Source organism: Ceratotherium simum, chromosome 33 (assembly GCF_057802395.1).
Source record: "Ceratotherium simum simum isolate JZ-2026a chromosome 33, ASM5780239v1, whole genome shotgun sequence".
Classification (NCBI taxonomy): Eukaryota; Metazoa; Chordata; class Mammalia; order Perissodactyla; family Rhinocerotidae; genus Ceratotherium; species Ceratotherium simum.
The window spans coordinates 25041195-25066680 of record NC_141932.1 but is presented as its reverse complement, the minus strand read 5'-3'; the positions used below and the strand labels follow the sequence as shown (position 1 = coordinate 25066680).

The 25486-nt window shown below is 43.5% G+C and overlaps 2 long non-coding RNA genes across 2 annotated transcripts in view; one reads left to right on the top strand and one right to left on the bottom strand.

The window, feature by feature from the left end:
• Positions 1 to 25486, top strand: part of LOC147912903 (uncharacterized) — a 46996-nt gene that overhangs the window by 11050 nt on the left and 10460 nt on the right. The window lies entirely within an intron of this gene.
• Positions 1417 to 25420, bottom strand: LOC147912904 (uncharacterized). Its single transcript, XR_015549582.1, has 4 exons — positions 25356 to 25420; positions 11140 to 11216; positions 5254 to 5320; positions 1417 to 2039 (listed from the first exon to the last, which is right to left on the bottom strand). It is a non-coding gene; the product is annotated as an uncharacterized LOC147912904 (long non-coding RNA).

Sequence of the window (25486 nt, the reverse complement as noted above, 5' to 3'; positions counted from 1 at the left end):
AGGTTTCTAGATGTCAGGGTTGTAGCATCTTTTGCAGTTTGAAATGTCTTTGATGATGTCATCAGGTGTTCAAGTATCTTTCTGAGTGGCTTACACAGCAACAGGCATGAATCTCTCAAGTTTATGTCAAGTTGTTCAGCTTCAGTTTGTAGGACTTCAGGAAAAAGAGTGGTTTCAGTTCTCAATGATTCCAAATGAAAATGACAGAAAAAATTGAAAACATTAGTTTGGGGATTTTTAACCAGATATTTCAGGAGACTAGAAGAATTCAGGATCCAGTCCAATTTACAGATATAAAAGAAAACTTCAAAGACAATTATCAGAACTAGAATCTAATATCCATGAATGTATACTATAGTTTCTATTGAAACATAATTTTTCTCTCTAAAATCACCTTAATTTTTACGAAAGATAGCCAAATTAGGACTAATTGGTTGGCAAAATTAGTCTAGTTTCAATAAACTTGACCCAATTATTTACATAAGTACAGCAAGAATAGAAATTGATCATATAGGCTCTTTTAAATCTGCTTTTCTGGAACTTTTCATAAAGAATCTCAGATTGAACTTTCAAGGCCTCGAGAGGCCAGGAAAACCAAGCCAAGGACTTGTCATCAGACTCTGCCTGCAATACCTATAGATTTGGGTGAATTCCTCTCTTATCTTGAAGTTCACCAAAATATCCTGTGGTTCTTTGCACCTGCTGGGGTAGTGACCTTCTTTATTCCCCTGGTAAGGTTTCTGGGAACTGGTAAGCAAGGTACCAGGCCAATATTTCCAAGTGGCTTTATTCTGTGAAGTCAATCTTTGTCCCTCAGCTGTCTCGTCATAGTGGAGTCTGCATGTTTCTCTCAAATATGACATTCCAGTCAAAATTTTGGTAATATAACCAATGTTTCCAATCGTGTCCTGTTATAAGGAGAACAGATTCTTATTGAACTTATGCAAATAATTGTATTGCTACGAAGACAATACTCACTCACTAAGAGTTTCCAAATTCTGGAGGGATCAGGTAGGGAGAAAAAAGATAAATGTTTCAATACTGCTTAGAAAAGTATAATTTACCAAATTGTATACATTATAGTTAGCTTAAAAGAGAAAAAGTTCTTAAATCTGGAAAAAACAAAACATTAAAAATCAGAAATATCTCATGAAAAATCATAAAAATTATAATCATCCTCATTAGTTCATTCAGTCCTGTGTAATCAATTCTAGACCTTAATCTTCTGTTAGCAGTTTCATGAAGTCATCAGTTTCTCCATTAGAGTTGTGTAATTTCTTACCAAGCTCAATTTTATAATCTGAAAGTTTATCAGAAACCTACATTCTAGAGCAAGTGTCAGAGTCCTTCCCATGTGAATCTCTCTGAAGATGAAATACATCTGCAAAAATATCAGAGTAAAAGAACTATCTGCAAATGACGAAAGACTTAAAAAGGGCAATTGACAAAGAAACTTGGCTATTTCTGTGACATACAACACTTCAAGATAATAACTAGAATTATGGCTGACAACCAGGACAGATCAGAATTTTAGGAATGTTATACAATTTTATTTATTTATTTTGCATTTTATTTTATTTATTTACTTTTTATTGCAGTAACATTGGTTTATAATATTATATAAATTTCAGGTGTACATCATTATATTTTGATTTCTGTGTAGATTACATCATGTTTTCCACCCAAAGACTAATTACAATCCATCACCATACTCATGTGCCTAATCACCCCTTTTGCCCTCCTCCCTCTCCCCTTATGCTCTGGTAACCACCAATCCAATCTGTCTCTATGTGTTTGTTTCTGTTGTTTTTATCTCCTGTTTATGACTGAGATCATATGGTATTTGACTTTCTCCCTCTGACTTATTTCACTTAGCATAATACCCTCAAGGACCATTCATGGTGTCACAAATGGCCAGATCTCATCATTTTTTATAGCTGAGTAGTATTCCATTGTGTATATATACCACATCTTCTTTATCCATTCATCCCTTGATGGGCACCTAGGTTGCTTCCAAGTCTTGGCTGTTGTGAGTAATGCTGCAATGAATATAAGGGTGCATATATCTTTACACATTTGTGTTTTCATGTTCTTCGGATAAATACTCAGCAGTGGAATAGCTGTATCATTGTTAGACAATTTTTAAAACACTTATATCAATAACATTTACCCACACAATATCATAGGTCCCCATGAAACAATGCTTAGTTATCCATTTAACCATGGTGACAGTTAAAGATTTTCAGGCAAATGCAGAAAATTAAATAGCTGTAAGAAAAACCTTAGCACCGGTGGTTAAAGACCTTGTAAAAACAATACAAGAAATTAATTTTGAGAAAACATAAAATCCCTACCCTTCTGGTAGGCTACTCAAAGAAAAAAAACCTTTCATAATCTCTTTATCAAGAGCAGACTAAAATTTTAAGAAAATTATCCTTTTAAGAGAGAGAAAACCAAATTTTAATTTTTGCAACAGCTTACTTTTATTAAAATTCATTTATTTAACTGAATTCATTTTAATCTTAGCCAACTTGACCATGCACAAAATTCTTTCCTCAGGGTTCCTCTTCCACAAACCTTCTATAACTTTCTTTTTACATTCAGAATTTGTCCCATGCCTTCTTTCTTCCCTTCTAGTCCTTTAGGACAAATTTATCTTTAACAAAACAAACAAAAATATTTCCATTCTTTATACCTTCTTTACTGAAAACATGCATCTCATTTTCCTTGAATACAAAGATGCTTTCCTTATTAATTTTTAGTAGCTTCAATCACATATGTTAATTGGAGTTTTTAACCCTTACAGACCTTTATTTTTAGTGAAAACTAAGAAGTAAGCAATTATGAACTGTCTTTTACATTAGCATTCTGTGGCTTTGCAAATTTATAAATAATTTTCATAATTTCTAGAAACATGCTACTTCATAGTACAATTTTTAATAAAATACAAGACATGTTTACTAATAGACCCAAACATCTTTTGGTTTCTCTGTAATAAGAAGCCAAAAGTAGATAAACTTAGACATGTTTAGCAATAATGTTTCAATATTTTATCTTATTCGAAAATGACCCAGATAGTCAATGAATTTTTTATCATTTAACTAAATTTTAGCAAAACTCTAAGGTTTTAGGTTGCCAAAAAGTTTTGAAGTCAAGTACATACTCCATAACACATAATTATTAAAAAGTTTACCCCCAAATTTTTATCTTTTTCACATCTATTTAGTTTACTTATTCCCAATAATTACCTGCAAAACTTCATGAGACATTAGGCAAAATTAGCCATCATTTTAAGTTATTATTTTTGCTAAGCAGTTTTGTAAGAGAGATAACATGAGCTTATCTGACCAAGAAACTTAAAGGCTGCATGTCTGCATCATATCCAATGCTGATAACTCTGAAGACATGTCCATTTTAATCAAACCAACAATCTTAAATAAGCTTTCGTTTACCAAAGATTAATTTATATCATATTAACTTGAAAGGCATTTGGGTTAGTTACTATTACATTTAGAAATAATTTATATAAGCACTTACTTTTAGCCAATTGAATAGAGCTCTTTTGAAACTATACCATCCAGAGGTAAGATATCACATATATATATAGACACACATTTACAGAGACTTCACAGCTATTGTTTTAAAATTACTGCCATGAATCAGGTACAGTAATACAAGGTTCCCTAGTTATGAATCCAAATTTTGTTTTAAACTTTTTCTACTAACATTAGTGGAGAAGACACTTAAGATTGTAGATTTTGGGCAAGGGTACACTTATGGCTGTTTTTCTTTCCTTTTTTCCTTTTTTTTTTCTTCAGTCTTAGGAATTGGTGATGTGCTAGATAGTTCCTGGTGAGTTTTGCAAGCTTTTTGAGATAACGGAAATGGGTGGAATATGAACTGCCTCTAGAGCTGCATTTCCAGTCTTGCAAGGATTTTTTTTTTTTTGAGAACGGTTGCTCTTAATTCCTCAGAAATTGGGTTGTAATTTAAATGACATTATAGGATGATCGACCTGTCCAACTACATCATCCCTAATTTGCTTCTTCCCCTCTGGGTGCTAAGTTTTATTTTAACTTAGGGAACAAGGCCTGGAAAGAAAATTCCTATTAGTCTCTGAATATCAGCTTCCAGTTTGGCCAAATTTCTGATCATAAGTTGCTAACTCCTTTCAAATATCTTGTCAGGTTTCAGTCAGGATGAGCAGTGACTATACCTGGCTGTACTGAACAGCAGTTTCCCAGAAAATCTCTGAGTCTTGTTAACTCTGAGAGGGGCTCATTTTGGGCCCTCCTTCGAAGATAGATTACGGGATGTCTGTAAAGACTTTTCTTTTAGGTACCTTTCATAACTTAATTTTCTATTAGCTTTTTGCAACAAAACTTTCAATAAGGTTATTTTGGAATTTTGAAGACTTTACTTTTAAGTGCACTTTTAAATGATATTATCTAATCAGAACGTTCCTTCTAATGGCCGAAGTAATTCCCCTGAGGCCGACAGCAGTTTGGTAGGAGCCTTAGCCTCAAAAGGGAGTGCAACTGCATTTTTGTCCAACTGTATTTTTGGGAGCCACCCCCCAACCTGACAATTATCAAGCCAAGCCCTCAGGACACAAAACAAGCTTGGTAAGATTCTGCAGTTCTTTGTAAACATGTACAGCCTCTGGAAACTTTAGGTTGAAAGGTGGAGCCCTTCACTTTTTAAAGATTAAAGATTTTTCCTTGTTCCTTGGTTTGGAGGCTCAAAAAGAGCCCAAAATGGCCACTGTAATTTAAAATTATCCCAGGTTATCTTGCCATCTGTTTACAGTTATCCCCATTTTAAGGGGCTTTTCCTAAGGTGGCTGCAACAAACAGGGTAATTTCTAAAGAAAAGTTCCTTACAATTACTGAGAAACTCAGTCCCCAAAACAACCAATTCAATTCAGACAAGCATTAACACACAGTACAATTCTACATATAGCACAGACCAGACTACTAGCCAGTTTGCCAGGAGAAGCTCAGAAGCAGTGCCAGGAGCTACTCAGAACCAGATTGCCAGGGGCAAGTTGGAACCAGTGCTGGGAGTTGCCCAGATCTAGAAGCAATTTCACAAGTGAACCTTTTTTCCTGCCTCTAATTGCCTTGGGTAGTCCAAGCCCAAGGTTCAGGTCTTAGCCTGCCAGGATTCCCCAGAGTACAAGCTGACCCTATATTTCCAGGAAATCAAGCCAGAGACAAGGTAAAGGACAGTCATTTTCTTAAAGTTACTCACCCAGAGCTCAGAGACATCCTGATCCAGAAGTTGTTTCTTCTCCCAAAAGGAAAAAATGCCTTGGGGCCTGGAGCACCACAGGGGGGAAACAGGAATTTGATCAGTTAAGCCTCTAGACAAAATTGTCTAGGTGGCTGCTTAGGGTCAATGAAAAGACTCCACACCACACCAGGGGTTCCAGAGCCTCAGGCGGGTGTTCACAGGACCTTGTCCCTTTGTGGTCGCCAAATTGTTACCACACAAAACTGGGGTTGTCTGCCTGCCACACACAAAAAAACCCAATTAATTACAGCATTGGCTTTTGGGAGAGATATCAGTTTTATTCTACAAGATCAATCTGCAGGGAGACAGGAGGAATGTGCCCTCAGATCTCTCTCCCCAATTCAGGATTTGGAGTGAAATTTAAGAGGTTAGGGAGAACAAGCTGGCATATGGAAATGCTGGTGGGACAGGTTTTGATTGGTGGGCTTCTAAACATTTATGACAGGGTTCTAAACATTTATGATGAGGTTTTAACTTTTATGATCAGGTTCTAAACATTTATGATGAGGTGGGGAAGGAATTTTAACACTGGGTCTTCCTGAATGAGGGACCCCTCGCTTCTGATAAGAGTCCGGCTTTTAAGTTCCAGTCATGTCCCGGTCCTTTGGTTCCGTGGGGAGGAGGATCTTTGGTTCCGAGGTCATTTCAGGTCAAGATTTCATCTTCTGCACGTGCTCTGGTTATGTGACTTTGCAAATTTTCCGAAAGGCAATTCTTAATCACTCTGTTGATAAGAGATGGGGTCAGTTGAACTGATCCTGGAGGGCCCGTGGTTACAGTGTTTTCCTGACTTTAAAATAACTGAGAAAAGGAAATCAACAGATTGGTTTAAGAACAGGTTAGATACAGCTGAAGAAAAAGTTGTCCAACTGAAACATAGGACATAAACTCCACAATAAGGTGTGAAAGAGAAAAGGATAGAAAACAGAGCAAGTAAAAAACGTAAAGAGAAGGCAGGCAGGCAGGTGCCCTGGGGATCAGATAGGGGAGGCCATGCCCTGCCCCCACATTTGGCTTGCCCCGCCTTGCCCCCTGGGCCTTCTGCTGCCCCCAGGGTCTGAGAGCAAACCAGAAAGTCTTCTGAAACCCAGGGGGTGGCATGGGATGGGTTGAGGGTGACAGGGCTGTCCTCTCTCCTGTGCTTTTGAAGCTTCTAAAGAGCCTCAAGCCGGGGTCGCCATTCCAGGGTGGAGGGAGGCAGACTGAGCCCATCCATTACCCCAAACTCACTACGTATCTCTGGACCGGCACTGTTTCTTTTTTCATTTAACAAACAGAGCTGGGGCTGAGGTTCAAAACCTCCCTCCTCCCATTGTGTACTTTGAATAAATGACTTCACTTCTCTAATCCTGTTTTCTCATCTATGAAATGGGAATAATAGTAATGCTGCTTTTGTAGCGTTTTTAGGATTTAATGAAAAAACAAGTAGTTAGCACATAGTAGGCCCTCAGGAAAGGGGGCTGTTACTGTTGATGCCCTCACCCTACCAGCCCAAGGGGGACCACTGGCCTGACCTACCAGAAGCCCAGCCCTGCAGGTTGTTTTGGGGTTGAGCAGACAGAATGGCTAAGCTGTTGCAGGAACTATCAAGATACAGGCTCAGTGACCTTGAACAGGTTACTACTCCTCTCTGGATCTGTTTCCCTGTTTGTAGCAGTCAGGTGCTATAACGCAAAAACTCTGAGGGACAGCAATGACAGTACATTTATGGAGCACTTACTGTATGCTTCATGCTTCACCTGCTTCCCAACAACCCCAGGAGGCCGCTCATGTTACCAACATCCCCACTGTACAGAAAGCAAGGCTCAGAGAGGTGGAGTGACATGTCCACAGTCACACAGCTACAAGTAGTCATAAAAGCCAGCAGTTGGGCTCTCCTGTCTGAGTGGCTTGGTCCCCTAGGGGCACTGGGCCAACTTTAAAAGAGTTTCCACTACTCCTTCTCAAGCTCTCTCCCCCTCCTTTCCAGCCTTCATTGAGAGGCCCTCCCCGGGTTGATTTAATCCTCACCACAACTGAATAACTGGGGCTGTTATCCCCACATGACGTGTCTGTAAAATGAGCTTCAGAGAGGCAAAGTGATTCTCCCGGGGTTATTTAGCTAATCAGTGAAACCGAAACTTCAGTCCAGGAAGCCTGACTTTAGAGGCTAACCTGTCTCCATAGTGCTGTTTACCGAGCACCTACTATGTGCCAGACATTGTAGCCCATCTGTCATCCTCCGCACAGACCGCACCTCTATTTTACATGAGAGAAACAGGGTCTCAGAAAGTTTAGGTAAGTTTGGCCCAAGGTCACAGAGCCAGTAAGTGGTCAAAGAAACATTTAAACAGGTCTGCCTGTGTCCCCCAAACCTTTCATGCCTCAAAAGGGGGAAAGAGATGAGCCCAATCATTCATTCATTCACTCAACAAATACTTATTGAGCACCTGCTACATCAGACACAGGATGTCCCACAATAAACCTGACCTGGCCTCGCCCTTAAGAAGCAAACAGTCTTGGGTCCGCCCATGAGGTGCTCAGAGTAAACAGACACCAATTCTAGATTTGGGGTTTGGAGAAGATGTCAAGGGAGGCTTCCTGGAAGGAGTGGTTCTGGAATTCTGTCTACCTTCTATCTGGGTCACCTAGGCAAGGCATTTATCTTCTCTGTGTCTCTCCAACTGAAAAATGGTGATAAAAATGCCCACCTTGTCCAGTGTGTCTCAAAAGTTGTCAGCAGTTATTACTAATGTTATGATCCCACTGAGCCCAGGGCAGAGAAAGTGGGCAAGGAGGAAAGAAGGGTGATGACACCAAACTCTAGCCTCTGGGAGAGGACAGGCAGAGAACTCAGGAACACAGGAAAGACTGATGAACAGGCTCCCTAGAGGCCTCAGACAGGGTGTAGCCTGGGTAAGTGCAGGGCCAAGTCTGTGACCTCAGCTAGGCCCCTGGGGCCTCTGGCAGGAAGGAGATGAGGGCTTTGGAGGGTGTGGCCTGAGGAGAGAAAAGAGCGAAGTGTTGAGGGGAGGCCTCTCCAGGTGTTTTCTTCCTTGGGCATTCTGAATCCTAGGCCCTATCGTAACTTAATCATTCTTTGTAGTAAACATCCCCTGCTTAAAACACCACGTGGTTTCTGTCTTCTGAATGGGCTTTCACTGATACTTGAGAAATTGTTATTTTCTCCTTCATGCCACTATTTTGTGATTTTTCTGATGGATTATATTACTTGTGTGATGTTTTTAAAGATTCCATTCAAACATCTCCTTCTCTTGTTACCACACAAAAATGGGGTTCTCCTACCTGATGCGCATAAACAAACCAATTAACTACGGCATCAGCTTTTGGGAAAAGAAATCAGCTTTATTCTGCAAGATCCATCTGCAGTGAGACAGGGTGTGTGTGTCCTCAGATCTATCTCCCCGCTTCAGGATTTGGGGCAGAATTTAAGAGTTTAGGGAGAACAGGCTGGCATGCGGAAACACTGATGGGACCGATTTTCATTGGTGGGCTTCAAGCATTTATGGTAAGGTTCTAAACATTTATGATAAGGTTCTAAACATTTATGGCAAGGTGAGGAAGGAATGTTAACACCAGATCTTCCTGAATGATGGGCCCCTTGCTTCTGATAAAAGTCTGACTTTTAAGTTCTGGTCCTTTCGTCCTCCCCTTTGGGGAGGACAGTCTTTGGTGCTGTGGTCATTTCAGGTCAAGATTTCTTCTTCTGGGGCCAGCCCCATGGCATAGCGGTTAAGTGCACGCGCTCCGCTGCTGGCGGCCTGGTTCAGATCCCAGGGGCGCACGATGCATCGCTTGTCAGGCCATGCTGTGGCGGCGTCCCATATAAAGCGGAGGAAGATGGGCACAGACGTTAGCTCAGGGCCAGTCTTCCTCAGCAAAAAGGGGAGGATTGGCATGGATGTTAGCTCAGGGCTGATCTTCCTCACAAAAAAATAAAGGAAAAAAACAAAAGATTTCTTCTTCTGCACATGCTGTGGCTACATGACTGCAAATTTTCTGAAAGACAATTCTTAATCACTGTGTTGATAAGAGATGGGGTCTGTTTGAACTGGCTCTAAATGGGCCCATGGTTACACTCTCTGAAGCACTTTCTGAGTTCCTCAGCTTGGTCAGTTATTCCCTTCTTTGAGTTGCTCATTTGTTAGAGATCTTAATGATAAAAATATTGGTGATAGAACTAATAACCAAAGCTGCTCATCACTGAATGTCTTTTCATGTGCTAGACACGATGCTGAGTGTTTTATAAACATTTACTTCTTTCATCTCCACCCCGATTCTCTGAAGTAGATATAATTATTATTTCTATGGAGCAGGTGAGGATGTTTGGGCTACCATGGATGCAGGGACATCCATCTAGCAAGTGTCAGAGCCTGAATCAAAGCCAGGCCACTCTGGCTTCAATGCCTGTGTGTGTGATCACCACCAGGTACTGCCTCCTGTTTTCATGCTTTATTCAAATCTAGTTGAGTTTTTATTTTGTCTTTTTTATTTTAGAGCATAACTCCCACACCGGATGGGGATTAATTGTCCCTGCCTGGGAAGGGACATAGTGAATTTTGACGTTAGATCCTTCCTACTCTTTAGGTGTTAAAATGGACTTTCTCTTATGAAATGACGAAGACAGTGCATGTAAGGTGTGTTTTGTTCCTTGCCCTCAGTTAGCAAAAATTTAAAAGTGGTATCCTATATTTTAATTGCCCTTTTTTCTTTTTTCCCTCAATTTTCTGATTCATGAAAGTCAAAATCTGGGATCTCTTCTCCTAATTACCAATGTTAGGAGGAAATCTATGTTCCTACTGAGCCAACAAAAATTATGTTGGTAATCTTGCCTGCAAAGTTTTGCCCATTCCAAATAAGCCCCCAAATTTTATTGAACATTTTATACTCATTCATTCATTCATTCATTCACTCACTCATTCATTCCAATAATAAATATTTATTTAGCCTCTAATTTATGCCAGGAACAGTGCTAGGTGCTGGGAATAAAATATCAAGCAAAACAGAGTTGCTCCCTCGAGTTTACAGTCTACTGGGTGAGCCAGGAATGAATCAAACAGACACACACATGCAACTGTGAAATTGTGAGCTATGAAGGAGAGGTAGAGAGTGCTTCGAGAGGCTGTGATCTGCGCCGGGAGTTCAGGGAAGGCTTCTCCAAGGAAGTCACTCATGAGCTGTGATCTAAAGGATGAAATAGTGTCAGCTGGTGGAACAGTGGCAGGGAGAACATTCCAGTTAGAAGGAAGAGCATGGGCAGAGGCCCTTTTGCACCAAGGAGAATGGTGAGTCTGAGGGCAAGAGAAAGACAGTGGGGGTGGAGGAGAGTTGAGTGGAGGGGACATGGCATTCAGATGAGAGTAAGAAGCAGACAGGTGCCAATCCTTGTCTTGTGTGGCTTGTTAAGGGTTTTACTTTTCATCCCAAGAGCTCTGGGGAGTCATTTAAGAGTTTTAAGCCCCAGGCACAAGAGAAGAGAGTCATTTGATCAGATTTGCATTTTTTTGTGAGGAAGATTAGCCCTGATCTAACATCTGTTGCCAATCCTCCTCTTTTTGCTGAGGAAAATTGGCCCTGAGCTAACACCCTTGCCTATCTTCCTCTGCTTTTGGTAAGCAGTGCGTAGGTCCACACCCAGGATCTGCACCCAGGATCTGAACCCGGGATCCAAACCCGCAAACCCCGGCCCCCGAAGCAGAGCACGCGAACTTAACCACTGTGCCACTGGGCTGGCCCCCAGATTTGCATTTTTAAAGATCCTCTTGGCTGCAGTATGGAGAAGAGGCCAAAGGGGATGCAGTGGGTAGGGGGAGACATATTAGGAGTCCATTGGATGGTACCAACCTGAGAGTCACATGGACTAGGACCAACATTGGAAGAGAAGGCAAATGTATTCAGGATCCTGGCCAGAGGAAGATCATCTAGAACAGGAAAGAATCAGTTGTTATTGTGCAGGGCTCAGGTGAGCAGGCGAGCAAGCATAATGCAATGTTCAAAGACCTGACCCACCGCAATATTTTGGGTAGAGAAGCCAAGCTGATGTCCTGGTCTGTCCAGAACATTCTTAATTATAGCACTTGAAAGTCTCATGTGCCTGGAAACTTCTAAACTCCTCCCTCAGTGGCAAACTGAGATAGTCACTGTAATTTAACCACCATGTCTGATGTGTAAATCAGGGCCCACCTGCACTTTGCTCTGTTTAGCATTTCAGTAAAATGTATCAGGCAGGCTTAATGAGCTAAACTTGAGATCTTGCCTTTACTGTGCCCTGTAGTATTGATTAAACTACATTCACTGTGTAGTGTCTGGGATAAGTAGTATTATAAGCAAGATAATTTATGTTACCAATTGGCTTTTCTCTAAACTGGGGAATTGGGATGTTCTGAATAGTCAAATATTCTGATTAATATTTATATCATGTTTATATAAGGAATCCTAAATTTTAATTTGAAAAAGCATTTTTATTAAAAGAAATCATACTAGGCAAAGCCTGTGGTCACATGCTTGAGCTGGAATCCCATACGACCTGAGTTCACATTCCAGCTCTGTCATCTATAAGCTCTGTGTCCTTGGGCTTATTTCTTACTTAGCTCGTGCCTCAGTTTCCTTGTATATAAACTAGAGATAACAATATTTACTCCTGGGCTGGCCCCGTGGCTTAGCAGTTAAGTGTGCGCACTCCGCTGCTGGCAGCCCGGGTTCAGATCCCGGGCGTGCACTGACGCACCGCTTCTCCGGCCATGCTGGGGCCGCGTCCCACATACAGCAACTGGAAGGATGTGCAGCTATGACATACAACTATCTACTGGGGCTTTGGGGGGGGGAAATAAATAAATAAAATCTTTAAAAAAAAAAAAAAAAGAAAGTTTTAAAAAGCTGTAGAAAGGCTGGGAGAGAGGCCAGGAAGAGGACCCACGTGTGCTGGGTCTTCCCAGCAGGTGAGGTCAGAGGAAGTCCCCTTAACGGTAACCCAGACTCCCACGTGCCCACATCCTGTCAGCTGATGGAGGAGGACCGTCTCCCTCTCCCCAGGCCTCCCTGGGTGCCTGGTGATGTCTGGGTCCTGAGGACTCTGAGGTACATCTTTCATGTTCTGCTCCTTCCATCTCTGTGTCCAGCTAAGAGCACTGCCTACCACTGCCCTCAAGCCACCCGTGCTCAGGGTGCCAGGGCAGTAGATGGCTCTGTGCCAGGTACAGCCGAGGCACTGGCCAAAGCTCTGAGCCACACAGCAGCGGCCGGGCCCATGTGTCCCTGTGACATCATTGCACTTCTAGGTCTGACCCTTTCTGCTCTGAGGCTACATCCCAACCATGTGGCTCAGCAGGACTCACAGCCTGCCCTCCCTTCCCTCTTCTCCACACCTTCCGCCTTTCCTCACACCCCTGAGCAAAAGCAGTCTTCTGCCAAAATAAACCAGTCTTCTCCCCTGTCCTTGTCTGCAGCGGAGATTGCAACGGGATCCCCATCGTGGAGCTGTGAGGGGTGAAGGAGAGAAGTGGTGTAGAGCATGAAGCACAGGCACAGGCACGTAGTTAGTGCCCAAGAAATGGAAACTGTTATTATAGCATCATCTCAATGAGAAAAGCAAAAAGCCCACTTCTCTTGCAAAAAGAAATTGTAGGGACTGGCCTGGTGGCGCAAGCGGTTAAGTGCGTGTGCTCTGCTGCGGCGGCCTGGGGTTCGCCGGTTCAGATCCCGGGCGCGCACCCATGCACTGCTTGGCAAGCCATGCTGTGGCGGCGTCCCATGTCAATTGGAGGAAGATGAGCACGGATGTTAGCCCAGGGCCAGTCTTCCTCAGCAAAAAAAAGAAGAGGATTGGCAGATGTTAGCACAGGACTGATCGCCTCACCAAAAAAAAAAAAAGAAATTGTATATTTATAGAAATCCCATTGTTATATTTATTATTTATGGTCAGTTTTAAAGACATAAAACATTACAGTATTGGTGTCAAATGTGAATTTTATTTCTATGTCTTTATTAAAATACAAACAAAAAAAATCCATTTGTCAGCTGAGAGAGGGGGATGTTTGGAGTTCAGTGGGCTGCACGAGGAGCTTGTTTATTTCACATTTATTTTACATTGTCATGGTCTCAAAGTGACCTTGTCTGATGTGATGTTTTGTGAAATTGTTTATATCCCACAGGAGAACATGGCCTAGCAGTGAACATCAGACCTGTTTCCATATGTTAGGGGATTTTCTTTCTCAGGCCTCATCATTCACACACATTCACTCAACAAACATTTAATGAGCACCTGCTGGGTGCCAGGCCCTGCCGCAGTTGCTGGGGATACAGTGGTGAAAAAGACAGATGTGCTCCCCGCCCCTTGGGCCCCCAGCCTGCAGGGGAAGCAGAAAGAGGAGGAGAGTCAGAAAAGGGGAGGTGCAGGTGCAGCTGTCTGGAGGGCCAGAGAGCGTCCCTGAAGAAGAGCCAGTCACAAGGAGCAGGAAAGGTATTGGCTACTGAGGAGGTGGGGACTGCCCGTGTGGAAAGGTTCCTAACAGAAAGGGATGGTCTTGAGAAATGACACTGCAGAGCTGGCAATGGCTAAAACTCTAGAGCCTGCTAGACCATGTCAAGGCTTTCCAAGGTATGTGGTTTATAAGAGCAAAAAAAAAAAAAAAAAAAAAATGGAAAAGGGGCCAGCCCCATGGCATAGTGGTTACGTTCATGTGCTCTGCTTCAGTGGCCCGGGGTTCATGGGTTCAGATCCCAGGCATGGCCCTACACACCGCTCATCAAGCCACACTGTGGCAGCATTCCATATGCCAAATAGAGGAAGACTGGCACAGATGTTAGCTCAGGGACAATCTTCTGCAAGCAAAAGAAAAAAAAAAGAGTAAGATTGGTAACGGATGTTACCTCAGGGCCAATCTTCCTCACAAAAAAAGAAGAAAAGAAAACGGCAAGTGTTCAATAATTTTTAGTATAAACAATGCTATACCATGCAGGTCTTAAAAAATATGATGCAGGTGGGTATATATATTGGCACGGCAATATATCTAAAATATATATATTTTTTAAAAAGTAGGTTTCTAAAGATCGTGTACAGGATGCTACAATTTAAAGGTATGAATATGTACACCACAAATGCCCAAACACAGGGTGACTACAAATCTAAGGCAATATTTCCAATGCAGCAATAAAAAATATTTCACTGGGAGCCAATAAACTATTGTTGGGGTTGTCCTGATTCTATGAACTTTTAGGGAAATGAAATGTGTATTACAATACTTACTAGTTTAGATATAATTATATATTTAAATTATATGAGTAGGGCCGGCCCCGTGGCTTAGCGGTTAAGTGCGCGCGCTCTGCTACTGGCGGCCCGGGTTTGGATCCCGGGCGCGCACCGACGCACCACTTCTCCGGCCATGCTGAGGCCGTGTCCCACATACAGCAACTAGAAGGATGTGCAGCTATGACATACAACTATCTACTGGGGTTTTGGGGGAAAAAAGCAGGGGGATTGGCAATAGATGTTAGCTCAGAGCCCGTCTTCCTCAGCATAAAGAGGAGGATTAGCACGGATGTTAGCTCAGGGCTGATCTTCCTCACAAAATAAATAAATAAATAAATAAATAAATTATATGAGTAATATATGTTTTGATCTTTTCCAATTTCATTTTAAAAAAATTTTTTTTACACAAATTCAGTATAAGTATCTCTAACAGCAGTGTTTTCTCACCCCCAAAGCGATTTTTGAGGCTTCTAAGCCAGTTTCCCAGGGCCCGTCAGCTTCTCTTCTAAGTAGAATGAGGAGTGGAATCTGGATGTTATTGACAAACTACAAAGATGCATTCATGTGATATTAGTATTTTTTTAATTCAACCTTGTAGGTATATCTTTTTTACCACCACAATATCAATATAGGATTTCCCTTTTGAATAGCTGTTAAAATACTTTTCTGCAACACCATCCAATCCATGCAGGTGTACAATGATCTTCCCAGGAATAATCGCTAAATCTGAGTTAAGTTTTTCTGCCATTTGTTTGACTGATTTCATAGGGTGACCTCTTTAACCTCCAAAGTTCAAATTAATGGAGATCCTTTAAGTCCAACGAATGTTATCCAAACTGGCCTTTGTTCTTCAAAATGAAGTCCTTCAGACAACTGCACCCTCTCCCATGAAAGACTTTTTAAAGATTCACATGTAAGCCTCCTCCCTCTTTATTACGGGATAATGCGGTGGTGGGGGCAGGGACTCGCCTAGAAATAAGAATGGAAGAACATAGACCCAAGTATAAACGGTCAGGGTCCCTTGGTGATGCGATTATATGGATGGTTTGTATTTTCTCCATTCTCTACATGTGCACTTTCTAATTCTTCTACCATGAACATGGATTACTCATATAATAAGGAACAAAACAAACAGTAATAGTAATAGATGCCTTGTTTTCAAAAATAAAGAAATCATTCAATCTCAGGCCCCAGGCCCTCAGGCTCCGCCCAAGTCTCTGCATCCCCTCACTTTGGGCAGCAAGCACCTCCTGACTCCAGGGCAGATGCTCTTCAGCTCCTGTAGGGATCAAGTTCTCCTCTTCATGCAGTAGGAACTGGGGAAAGGGGAGAGGCCAGCTCCAGGACACTTGAAAATACCCAGGCTGAGAGCCTGTGGGGAAGCCTGTGAGAGGCCTCCACCACCCAGTCTTTTTTCTTGGCAGCCTTAAATAGAAAGAGAAAATTCCAGCACAAACTGAACTTCAATTTCCAAATGTCAAGAGAGCAGGGAGGACCGGTAAGGAGGCTGGCTACTCAGTGTAAGGCAGCCCAGGGCCTGGGGACAAAGTGCTGCAGGGAAGGCGCCCCAGTCCTTCATCCCCAGGGAAGGAGGATAAATCCCTCTCTACCCCTTCACACTCTCCTTCCCCCTCTCCCGTCTGTTAGTTTTCTGGAGAAAGGTTAGAAGGTGTCCTCTTAACAAAGAGGGTTTATTCTAAGGGCAGCCTGGTCCTGCAGAGATGGAACCTTCCCAGGACCTGGAGGAGGCCCCTGCATAGAGGCTGGACTCCCTCCTGGAGCAGAGCCTTCAGCCCCAGGAAACTGGAAGGAGGAAGTGAGGACACTTGGCAGCGCATTCAGTGGTTCGTGTAGGATCAGTGCTTCCACAATGAGCAGGTTTTGGACCAAGAAGTCAGGGTGCTGAAGGTGGGGAAGGTGAGCACTTGGGGACCCAGGGGCTTTGAAGCCAGCTCTGTCCCTTTGGGGGATGAGAGACCTTGCGGGAGGTTGCTTCATCTCTCTAAGCCTCAGACTCCTCTTTACAACTTGTTTGTCATTGTGGGATAAATAGTCATCGTCATCATTGTTTTTATATTGGGGATCCAGCTCTCTGAGTCCCAAGGAGTCTGCTGGAATATGAATAGCAGGTCTTTGTAGTAATTGTGCTTTTTGTGTCTGGTTTAAATACTTCTTTGCCTCCTAAGTGATAAAGATATTCTGCTACATTTTTCTTCTAAAATGGCACTTACTGGTTAGGTTAGAAACTACCTAGCAATTATGTAAAAGCAGAGGGAAGTTTATGGGCTACATGGGTTTTAAAGGGCTGACACAGGAATTCAACACCTATTTATACCATGGTTTCTCCTGTGAAAATAATAACTTGTAATTCAACTTTCAAGATGTCATGCTAAATCAAAACTATCTTAACCACAAGTCTAGATTTTTTTTTATTCTGCTAGAATGAAAATAATATAACACTAACTTAAATTAAGTAAATCAGGCTTTACCTGGAGGTAATAATGGCTGCCAAACGTGAGGCTGAAAAAGAAGGACACACAGCCTTAAAAGATCTTTAAAAGCAGAAACCAAAGACTAAGGAGGTGTTATTAGCAAAGAATGAGCTTAGAAATACAAGTTCAAGAAATTTGAGCTCCTGCAGGTGTCTAGAGAGACAGGACTTTGCACTCTAAGCTCTGACGCTCCCACTGTCTCAACTTTACAGTGTTTTCCTTTGGAGCACCGGCAACTTATCTCCTTCTGCTAAAGATACATCAGCACCTGTGCTCTCTGAATCCAAAAGCGATGAAGGAAATCCCTACTACAAACGGGGTACACATTCTCTCAAGGATGGGCTTGAAGGTGCTCAAATATTTTAACATATATTCTCCATAAAGTGCTCCTACTGATTCCAATGTGCTGTGTTTCTTAAGATATTCTCCTTATGGTCACATGAGTACCCATATCTTGAAGTCCCCAGGCCCACCTTTATGGGTAGATCTTATATTTGAGACTATTTGTCAAAATAAGAAAAATTTTATTTTATCTTTCTTTTCGCTTTCTCAATGATCTCTATTTCTAGAAGTTGAAACACCCTTAGAATAACTATCTCCAACTATTTAGAGAAGAATGGAAAATGCCTAAAATAAAATATGTATGGAGTTAAAGACCTTATTTTGATAAATATTGGTAAACAAGCACTAGCCATGAGGACACATCTTCATTATATTTCTTCCTGTATTAAGAGTTGGAGGGTGGGGCCGGCCCCGTGGCTTAGCGGTTGGGCGCGCGCGCTCTGCTACTGGTGGCCTGGGTTCGGATCCCGGGCGCGCAGCGCCGCACCGCTTCTCTGGCCATGCTGAGGCTGCGTCCCACATACAGCAACTAGAAGGATGTGCAACTATGACATACAACTATCTACTGGGGCTTTGGGAAAAAAAAAGGAGGAGGACTGGCAATAGATGTTAGCTCAGAGCAGGTCTTCCCCAGCAAAAAAAAGAGGAGGATTGGCATGGATGTTAGCTCAGGGCTGATCTTCCTCACAAAAAAACAAAACAAAAAAAAGAGTTGGAGGGTGCATTGCACATAATGCAATATTTCTTTTATTTCTGCCTTTCTCAACCTTGTTAAGCACTATTTTTTTCTTAAGTATATCTAGTTATCCTGGTTTCATCTATCCATATTGGGGTGAGATTGCTGTATTTTTCTAGAGTTGAATGTGCTGATTCCCTCTGATTTCCTACCGTGAGTGCCCTGGAGAATCTTCTGGGACTGGTAACTTTTGCAGGGACATCTCTTGCTGTACTTAATCCCTGCCACCACCTGACATCCACATTCTCCCTTTTTCTACTATTCTATCTGCTCAGGTCAAAACACCTAGCACCTAAATTAGGGTTATATAGGAATTAATAGGAGATCTGAAGTCAAAATTGCTTTAAGGTCTTTTTTTTTAATGATACAATTAAAACATATAGTCACAAAAATACAGGAAAATACAGAAAATTACAAAATGAATGACTTATTATTTATAGGTAAACACTATTAACATTTTGGTGTACAATGGTAGCATTTAAAATATTTATATATAACTGTAAAATATGTATTTATTAAAAAATTTATTTTTGAAGTGATTATAAACTTGTTTCCAGCCAAAATGGAGCAAGATCCTTACAAATAACCTCTCTCATAGATTACAAATAAAACTCTGGAGAGAAGTAAAAAAGCAAACAATACCAGGCAAATGGGGACAGAAGTAAAACTTGACTAACAACCTGTAAGGGGTGATTATGTGGCTGCTTTTCCTCCTCGTCTCCCTGCTGTCACCCCAGGGCAGGGGGAATCCTGCAACTGTACAGCAGGCACTGAAAGCAAACCTCTGGGAGAAACGCCCGATTTCCAGCCAGACGACTGGGAAAGGAGGCCTCTGTGTGTCAGAGCGGGGACAATCCCTGTTTCATTTTGTTTTGTTTTACTCTCTTGGCCACTCCCTGAAGACAATGCCGGTTATGATCGGTACTGCAGCTCCAGCAGTGGCACAGGTGCTCTGAGAGATTACATGGCTTTCTGGCCAGAGAAGAGGTGAAGGGACTCCTGTTGTCTGAAGAGTGTAGGGAAAGCCCCACTGATTTTGCCCTCTTTGCTCTGGCTAGCTCTGTCACCTCAAAGGCTGACCTGGTCACAGCTGCAGGACAGCCCAAAGGGTTAAACCCTGAGAGGAACATGTAAAAGAGGCCCTGGCAAGTTTGAGAAGGATAAATCCTGAAGAGGAGAAAACTGGAGAGGGGCATCACTTAAATCTGTGTATGAACCAACACAAGTCCCAGGCTCACTCTGAGCAGCACATGCACAGAACAGATCCAAATAAGCAGAACAAAGTCTTTGAGAACTGAACTCCAACATAAACCACCACTCAAGCCCCAGCTTAACCCCTGAATGATGTGTGTGAGAAGCAGACACAAACAGCATAGCAGAGACTTGAAATCTGCACTGAGACTGGAACAACTGCCAATGGAAGGCAAGACAGACATGCGGCCAAAGCATAACTGTGTTGATCGCTTAACTAAAACAATCAATCAAAACATCACCCTGCACAGGATTCTAATAGGAACCAGAGTTTCACAACATAACATGCAAAATGTCTAGGATAGCACCCAAAATTACTCAAAATAACATACAAGGAACTAGGAAAGTCTAAGCAATTCTCAAAGGAAAAGACAATCAATAGATCCAACTTCAAAATGACCTAGACATGGAATTATCAAACAAAGCAGCTGTTATAACCATGCTCGATGAGGTAAATATTCTTGAAATGAATTGAAAAATAGAGGTTCTCAGCAGAGAAATAGAAATTATGAAAAAGAAGCAAATAGAGACTTTAATATAATTAAGAATACAATACTCAAAATGAAATGTTCACTGATGAGCTCAATGCAAGAATGGAGAAGGGAGAAGAGTCAGTGAACCTGAAGACAGATCAACAGAAATGATACGATTTGAAGAACAGATAGAGAAATATATTCAATGAAAATGAACAGAGCCACATAAGTATGAACTCATGTTTATCTTAACATAGATACAGATGGTTAGATATAAAAGTATTTATAGATATGTGTACATACATGTGTTAGTATACACATATATCTCCCTGCTCTGTCCACTGAGTGGGTCTGGAAGCAACATCACCCCAACAGTGAGCACCCTAGCAACCAGATTTTGGTTCCTAATAGTGTTTTCCAGTGAAAGGAACCAGGGCTCCTTAGATGAATGGCTGATTCTAGGACTAGGGCAGGAAATACACAAGATGAGGCTGGAGCAACTTTTAGTGCTGAAAAGGACTCAAACAAAAAAAAAAAACCAAACAACAAACAACTGGTGATGATGGGGATATGTCAAAGAGACACAGAGCAAACTAAAAGAGCTCCCAGTTGCCAAAGATGCAACCATTTTAGTAACAAAATAAATAAAGTATTATTGGATTATAATCCAAAGTAAAAAATAAATATCCATGAGCCCATACTGACATAAATGATTGAATAAATAAATAAATGGGGAAAAAAGACAAATCTACTATGCAGACGAATTCCAAATAATTTATATAAATACTATGCCCTTGGAGAGGTGGAGCATAACTCCCCACTCTAATTGTGCATAATGACATTCTTCTAAAGAGTACAGTATGGAAATAGTGAACAAAGGCGTACTCTATAGTGGAGAATATTTATAAACACTACTTCAAGACAAGCGATCAAGGTCAATGTCAATAGTGATGTCATGTTAAGAGTATGCACTCTTGACACAGTGTGATGATAATAGCACTTTATTTTTTTTTTTTTAAAGATTTTATTTATTCATTTTTTTCCCCCCAAAGCCCCAGTAGATAGTTGTATGTCATAGGTTCACATCCTTCCAGTTGCTGTACGTGGGACTCGGCCTCGCGTTGGACGGAGAAGCGGTGCCCCGGGGCGTGCCCGGGATCCGAACCCGGGCCGCCAGCATCAGGGCACGCACACTTAACCGCTAAGCCACGGAGCCGGCCCCATAATAGCACTTTACCTCTGTGGTCGCCTCTCAAAAACACGAGTCTGGTGAGAAAAGCCTCATAAATTCCAATAGAGACATTCTACAAAATATCTGACCAGTAATCTTCAAAAGTTTCTAGGTCATCAAAAACAAGACAAGTGTCACAGCAAGAGGAGCCTAAGGACACATGACTCCTAAATGTAATGTGGTATCATGGGCAGGATTCTGGGACACAAAAAGGACATTAGGGGAAATGAGGAAATCTGAATAAATTCTGGGCTTTAGTTAATAATAACATATCAATATCATTTCATTAATCATGACAAGTGTACCACACTAATGTAAGATATTTATCATAGGGAAACTAGGTGTGGGGTAAATGAGAACTCTGTACAATCTTTACAATAGTTCTTTAAATCTCAAACTGTTCCAAAATAAAGTGTTTATTCACACACACACACACACACACACACACACACACACACACACACACCAAAGTCTCCAAGACCTGTGGGACAGTATTAGAAGCTTTAAGATTCATCTCACTGGAGTTCCAGAAAGAGGACGGACAGTTTGATGCAGAAAAAAATATTTGAGGAACAATGGCTGAAAACTTCCCAAATTTGGTGAAAGAAAGCTCAGAAAACCTCATGACACAGCATATTCAAACTGCTGAAAACAAAAGATGAAGAAAAATTCTGGAAAGCAGTTAGAAAAAAATATACACGTACAGACAGCCAGAGAGAGAACGATCTGAAGAATTCAGGGTCACCCGTCAGAAACCACAGAGGCCAGGAGTGGAGCAACACTATTAAAATCCTGAACAAAAGAATTATCAACCTTAGACTTCTATATCCAGCAAAAATATCCTTAATGAATGAAAGAAAAATGAAGGCAGATGCAGATAAAGAGAATTCATTACCAGCCAACCTCCTCTAAAAAGATGAGAAAGGACCTTTTTCAGGCTGAAGGCAAATGATGCCAGAAAGCCTGAAACTTCAGGAACAAAGGAAGACCAACAGAAACAGTCAATATTTGCATAAATATGTTAGCCTATTTTTCTCCTCTTAAATTCTTTAAATGTTAATATGACTTTGAAAGCAAAAATTATACCAGTGTGTGTGTGGGAGGGCTCAATGCATATAGATGCAAAACATGTGACAACTATAATATAAAGAGTGAAGGATAAACAACTATATGATTTAAAGGTTTCTATATTCTACCTGAAATGGTAAAATACTAACTCTAACTGGACTTTGAAAAGTTTGATAAACAAATTGTTATCCTTGGAGCACCACTAATAAATACATACACACACATATATATATACTCACTCAGGAAAATATGTATAACCTGAATAGTCTTTTATCTAAGAAATATGAATAAAGCAGCTAAAATCTTTCACATGCAGATTTTGTATGACCATAAATTTTCATTTCTCTTGAGTAAATAACTAGTAATGGGATTGCTGGGTCACAATGCAAGTGTGTCTCTCACAGCCTGCCACCATGGCCTCCACGCGCGACTGGCGCCTTACTCCTGTTCTGAGCAGCTCTCTCCTCCAGGATCCCCAGGGGAAAGGACAGATGGACACACAGTTGCTGACCTCGAAGCTGCCACCTCTGGCCAGCACTAAAGATCCTGAGCGCGGGGCCGGCCCCGTGGCTTAGCGGTTAAGTGCGCGCGCTCTGATGCTGGCGGCCCGGGTTCGGATCCCGGGAGCGCCCCGAGGCACCGCTTCTCCGTCCAACGCAAGGCCGAGTCCCACGTACAGCAACTAGAAGGATGTGAACCTATGACGTACAACTATCTACTGGGGCTTTGGGGGGAAAAACTGAATAAATAAAATCTTTAAAAAAAAAAAAAAAAGATCCTGAGCGCGACTCCCCAGTGGTTCCCACTCTGCTGCCTCAAGAATCCCTGTCCTGCACAATCTCCCTAGGGTTCAGGGAAGCTGAGCCCCGCCTTGGGGGTGCATATTTTCTTGAGCATTCTTGGCACGTGCACCCTTTCCCCCCATGCACTTCGATCACCCTTCCTGTCTTTGCTCACACGTTCCAAATATGCATCTTTAGCAACAGACCAAATAGAGAGAGCTTTGCCTCTGGCTGGGTGGGAAGCTCCGCAAGAACTCTCCCGGCCTGTGATATTACGGAACTGCTCCTCATGCACGCTACCCGGGCAAGCTTCTGTCCTTGCCACTGCTCCACCCCTGGGACAGGGTCCCGCAGAGCGGCCTGGGCCCCGCCCCCACTGAGTTCTTCTGTCTGCCCTGCCCGGAACGTGCTCTCAGACGGCGCTGCCAGGATCCAGTAACTACATGCCGTTGGATGCTGCAGACCCGTGTTCCTTTCTGGGGTCTTTACTTCAGCGTCCTGACGTAGAAATCAGAGGAGGTGGGTGCTGTCTGCCCAAACGCCATGCCGTCCTGCAGCTCAGTTACTGCAGCGGGCAAACTGTCTGGCATAGGAGGAGGTAGTCCCCGCGACGCCACCTGGAACATCCAGTCATCCCCTAGACCCTTGTGCAGAGGAGACTGTGTCGGGATCTCAGAGAGAGTGGGGAAGGAATCGCCAAACAGGAGGAATACCCCAGAGGCAAGAAGAAGCCAGACAATCAGAGAAGGGGCCCCCAGAGCGCTGGAAGCCTACAGTCCGCATTTGGGCCCCTGGTGGTCAGCGCAGGCTGTAAGAGAACAGGCCTAGGCCGCTGAGGAGAAACCTCTCTCGCCGGAGCTCAGCAGACACTTCCACTAAGAAATCCCATATTTTTTAGGAACTCACGCCCCAAATGAAAGCCTATCCCGAACTCACACAGCTCCACTGGAGGTTGCCCGCCACTGCAGCGGAGGGTCCAGCCGCATGGCACCCCGGCTGCCCGAGAGGGCCACACAGAGCCAGGAGGGAGGGCTGTGGGCCCAGCCCCCAGCTTCAGCCGTGTCCCAGAGGAGATCCAGAGTGCAACGGTTTCAGATGCCACCTCAGGGCAGGCACAAACACCAGGAACTGGAGAACCGACGGCGCTACCGCCAATAAATGAGAAATTCCTCTGCTGCCACACAGGGGAGGGAGCCTCAGAATCTCCCACCCCGCCCCGGCTGGGTGGACCCAGACTAGGAGAAGGAAGCAGCGTGCCAGCGCCTCACAGTGGACTCGGGGCTGAGACTGAGGCCGTCTGGGACTGCGGTGCCTCACAGCCTTCCCTTCCCTGTCTGTTGCTAGGACCGCTCCTCCGTCAGCCTCCCCTCCCGCCCTCAGCATCATCCACAGCTGCAGAGGCGCAGGAAGCAGCAGGACGCCCGCGGCTCGGGGGCCATCCTGGAATCCGCTGCAGCGGCCACCTCTAGGGGTCGCTTGTCTCAGAACGCAGCTCACCAGACCCCGTCTTTTCCTCAATGCCAGAGCCCCTTCCGGGCATCTCAGCCCTTTTCACCGTGCTGACCCTGCTCCTCCCCCATTATTCAGACACGACCTGGCTGGCCTGTGTGCTAGGCCCCCAAACCCTCCCGTCCCTGAGTCCTCCCCCACCCCAGGGACGGACTGTGAACCCAGCTCAATTCCTGACTCGCCTGCTCCTACAACTGCTGCTGAGTGTCTTCCCCCTTTCATGTTCAGGGCCACTTGGGGGTCCCCTCTGAAAGGGACAGAAGAGGCCCTTTGCATCCCAACGCCTCAGTCTCAGTTGCAGCCGATTCCAGTTCCGCCTTCCCCGCTGCTCCCAGCACCTCAATCCTCCTGTGAATCCTGTTAAACACAACAGAGTCCCCTACACCCATGTGTGGATTCTCCTGTCTTCTCGCAGACCCTCCCTCTCCAGCTCCTGGTACTAGTGCTCCTCTCCCCACGGCCTGCTCACTGCTGTTTCTCAAGTCAGTTCCAGCCCCTCAACTAGCACATCTGCATGTTCGGCTCCCAGCCTGCTTGTGACCGGCAGGCCACACCTCCACCATGGACATCCCTCCACCTTCCCACAGAGGGGGCTTCCCTCTGGCTCCAGTGCGAGCTTCTTTCCATTTGAACAGGCCCAACAGATACCTCTCGTGGCAGTGCTGCCTCAGCCACAGAAACCACCAGCCTGCATCGAGGGTCTGAGGCCCCAACCCAACATTTCAACTTTCCCTGGACTCTGGAGCTGCACCCCACCCAGCCCACATTTTGGGCCCCCGATGGGCAGTAGCACGAAACCACTACCTTTGACAGCTCTCCTCAGTTTGGAAACCTAGCAGCTCCAGCTCTAGTCCCAGCCTCCACCCCTCCCCCAGGCCAGCCAGTCCGTGCAGCACCACACGGTCAGCTTCTGCGGGTTCATTACTCACTCCTTCCACCTGGGGCACCCATGCCAGCAGCCAGCCAGCCTTTAGAGGCCTCCAAACTGTTTCCCTCTGACACAGATGCTGCCTCTGGTTTTACAGCTCCACCTACATGCCTGGTGTTGTGAGCAACGTTA